The sequence below is a fragment of the Podarcis muralis genome, chromosome 5 (genome assembly GCF_964188315.1).
Source record: "Podarcis muralis chromosome 5, rPodMur119.hap1.1, whole genome shotgun sequence".
Lineage (NCBI taxonomy): Eukaryota > Metazoa > Chordata > Lepidosauria > Squamata > Lacertidae > Podarcis > Podarcis muralis.
Window position 1 is genome coordinate 88,156,930 of NC_135659.1, and position 3,897 is coordinate 88,160,826.

The 3,897-nt window shown below is 43.0% G+C and overlaps 1 long non-coding RNA gene across 1 annotated transcript; it reads left to right on the plus strand.

Annotated features, from left to right (window-relative positions):
• The first annotated feature begins 2,254 nt into the window (after nucleotides 1–2,254).
• On the plus strand, nucleotides 2,255–3,564 carry LOC114598382 (uncharacterized). The gene is made up of 3 exons (XR_003707050.2): nucleotides 2,255–2,351; nucleotides 2,517–2,771; nucleotides 3,115–3,564. It is a non-coding gene; the product is annotated as an uncharacterized LOC114598382 (long non-coding RNA).
• The last annotated feature ends 333 nt before the right edge of the window (nucleotides 3,565–3,897 follow it).

Here is a 3,897-nt window from a genome sequence, read left to right on the forward strand (position 1 = left end):
CAGGGCATCCCATTTTCTCTCATGAGAGGAAGGCAGCCATTTTGGGTGTCATGATCTTGTGTGATTCTGCACTGTGATTTCCCATTGAAAATTGTGCTTTTCTGGGACTGTGGTCTCACGCAGTGCCCCAAAATGCGCAGTTTGGGTGCCGTGTTTTAAAAAGCACTTTTTTTTGGGGGGGGGGGTTGTGGCGCAAAATCATGCAGCGTCACAGCTCACAAAATGGCCGCCATCCTCTCGTGAGGAAAAAATGGGAAGATGGCATCCCAGGTTTTGCCTTTGATGTCTTGGAGGGTATGAGAGGGCAGTTGATGTGCAGCGAAGTCATGCAATGTGAAATCACTTCAGATGCCTAGCTTACATATGATACATGCAAGCATATAGCATAAGGCTAACCACATAGCAAATGTCATGTCTAGTCTGGCCTTAATGGTCTTGGAAAACTTTTGGTTCCATTTAGTATTCAAAAAGGGGGAAAGTTCCCGAAATATGGTTTCCATCACAGTGTTGTGTGTATAAGACATCAGTCTCTGACAACGAGTCCTCTTGAATGTTTCCATTGTGCTGAAAATAATGAAAAGTCACTTCACCCCATCTGGCCTTTGTTAGCTGTGTTTCCAAGCTAGATGCACAAAGTCCAGCAAACACCCCTCTTGCATATATATAATTCTCCATTGGTGAATTAATATATTCTGCCCCTCCTCTCCCCCTGAACTTGATAACTTTCACATGAGGGGTCGTGTTGACAGAGTTGTCAAAGCTATACCCTTGCATTATCGCTTGTGATAAGAACTTTCCTGCTTAAACACAATGAAATGATATGCTTCATAAATATGAAGCCACAATAAATCATATGCCTACTGTGATTCTTCTGCAAGCATGCGGTCATTTGAGTTCAGCCTAAAAGGTTGTTACTCCAAGAACTGCAATATAAAAGACTGCAACATTTGTTTGTTTGCTCACTTATAAAAACAATTTACTTTTTGGCATAATAAAAAATATTGGTTTGCTGCCTTTTCATGACACCCAAAATCAGCTGTCTGAGCCAGCAACTGTATGGTCACTTAATGGTAGGACCGGCTCTACCTTAAACCTGAACCCAAGCTTACTTTTCAGAATGTGCCCCAGTGAAACTAACTAGCTCTTTACCAAACTGGTCCCCTCATCTCCTATTTGGGCCAGGACTAGTGTCATTCTGCAGGGACGCGGGTGGCGCTCTGGGTTAAACCACAGAGCCTAGGACTTGCCAATCAGAAGGTTGGCAGTTCAAATCCCTGTGACGGGGTGAGCTCCCGTTGCTCGGTCCCTGCTCCTGCCAACCTAGCAGTTTGAAAGCACGTCAAAGTGCAAGTAGATAAATAGGTACTGCTCTGGCGGGAAGGTAAATGGTGTTTCTGTATGCTGCTCTGGTTCGCCAGAAGCGGCTTAGTCATGCTGGCCACATGACCCGGAAGCTGTACGCCGGCTCCCTCGGCCAATAAAGCGAGATGAGTGCCGCAACCCCAGAGTCAGTCATGACTGGACCTAATGGTCAGGGGTCCCTTTACCTTTACCTAGTGTCATTCTGCAGTAACTGGACTGTGTCTAAAGAAATACAGACAATGGTTTTTAAATGTTTTATTGATTGCAATGTGTGATCTTGAGCAGCAAGCTTTAAATAGCACCCATATTTTCAGGTAGCATTTTCTCTTCTTCTGCCTTACTTGTTCTTCTCCTATCCCTTTCATATTCTGTGTCTATTTACTTAAAAAAATAAAGAACCATTCCATGTCCTGGTCTTTATTCTGAACCTTTCTACTCAGGCTTCCCCCAGTGTGTCCTCTTCAGTCTCTGCTTGGGAGAAGACTTCTTGCTTGGCCCTTTTCGGAACGGAATTGCCTCTTCCACTACTAACGGCAAATGACCTTGGTTAATATTGATTTCTTGCCTGACATCTCAGCGTCCTGCAAGCCTAGGCTAAATTAATTCCCACCAGAGGTCATAGTTGAGGCCTGGGGTCCGGGGAGCTGCCTGTGATAAACATGACCATTTATCACTCAGCTGTCTTTCCCAGAGACTAAATTCACTTTCAGACAAATCCTCCCCCTAATTTAACCTTAATGGCTGGCTCACAAATCCCCTGTGTGTGCATGTGTGTGTGCTCAGCTTATCTCTTGACACTGCTCTTCCATCCCATTTCCCCAGCATCCTCCCACCCGTGAGATAAACAAGGAGAGAGTTCTGTGTATGACCAAGGTGCGGGGGGGGGGGGGGAGCTGGCTATGTCAAATGGGTTCCTGTGCCAAGGAGACTTTTGATAACCTACGCAAATATCAAGGCCGACACTTTGCTGCGGTTTGATTTGTTATCAGGTAATGGGGAGCCTAGGAAGGGATGGGAATGGATTGCATAGGAGGTGGTGGGGAAAAGAAATATTGTTGACTTTGTCAAGAGCGAAGAGGGTCAAAAGCAAATTCTCTTGGGTGGCCTCTTTAAATGATAGCACCAGCCAAATTCTCTTTCTCTTTCTTGAAAAGGAAGCGTGGCACTTCAGATAAGTGGAGAGGCAGACTGCAAAGGGGGCTGGAGACTATGAAGAAACACCTTCTGTATTGATAACACTTCTTCACATGTGTATGCTCTGTTTAAAGTCAGAGGTGCCATTCCAAGAGGGCGGAGGGAGGCAGTCTCTCCTCCCCCCCCCACCTGCGTTTCATGTCTGATATGAAGAACTGTCAAGTGTACAGAAATCTTGAGGAAGGTGAAGCAGCCTGGGTCTGGTCCGTGCCCAGGTGAGGAGATTCCACGTATGCCAACTATAGTTCCATGATGAAAGTAACAGAGTTATAGCTATAGTTATAGTTGCTTGTTTCAATTTGAATTTCCTTCTCTGGGATCCAATAATTCTCAGCGCCTTTAACAAACTACCGTTACCTGGGATTTTATTTATTTTTTGCAGGAAGTCGTGACTGTTAAAGTGATATATGAATGCTTTAAATGCATAGTGTGGATATGATCAGAAGCCAGATTGAAAGGGATCCAGATGATCTCCGATAATTATGGATAGAATAAATCCTGCACATCGTCACTTCTGAAAGGGTGCTCAATATAATGTTCTCATCCTCTACCATTTAGATTTATTAAGAATTGGAAGACACAAGATCTACCCACCATGGAAGAATGGCAGATGAAGGTGATGGACTATATGGAACTGGCGGAAATGACTGGCAGAATTCGAGACCAGGGAGAAGAGTCGGTGGAAGAAGACTGGGAAAAGTTTAAAGATTACTTACAGAAATATTGCAAAATTAATGAATGTTAGAATGATGTTGGATAGAAGTTAAGCGGTTTTTAGCTGTAATGCTATAAAGGAATATGAAAAAATGGATTATTAACAGGTAAAAATTTAATGTTATAATACTTTATGATTAAAGACTAGGATAAACAAAGAGGGAAAGGATTTGCTGAACTAACAAATTGAATTGGAATACAAAAAAGGGAGGTCCAGGAAACAAGCAAATGAAAGATAAGTAATGGAAAGATTGAATTGTTTTTAACTATTTTTATTTTGTATTTTTCTTTTTTCTTTTTTCTTTTTGTAATATTTTGAAAATCTTAATAAATATCTAAAAATAAAAATAAAGATTTATTAAGAATTGCCCCGGCTGCACAGAACCCTTTAATCACCTCAAGCTTTATGAACCAGGATGGCTGAAAACAACACCTGTCGCATACATACGTCTAACTGAGCCTGAGACACTGATACTGCCATCATCTCAAGTCGCTAAGGAGGCCCTATAGAGCAGCCCCAGATGTAGAGTTGCAGTCTTTCCCTCTCCCCCTCTTTTTCGGAAGACAGCAGATGTTCTCCTGGTGCTAGCAGCAAGCGCAAACCACGATGGAGTTGATCTGTCCAAG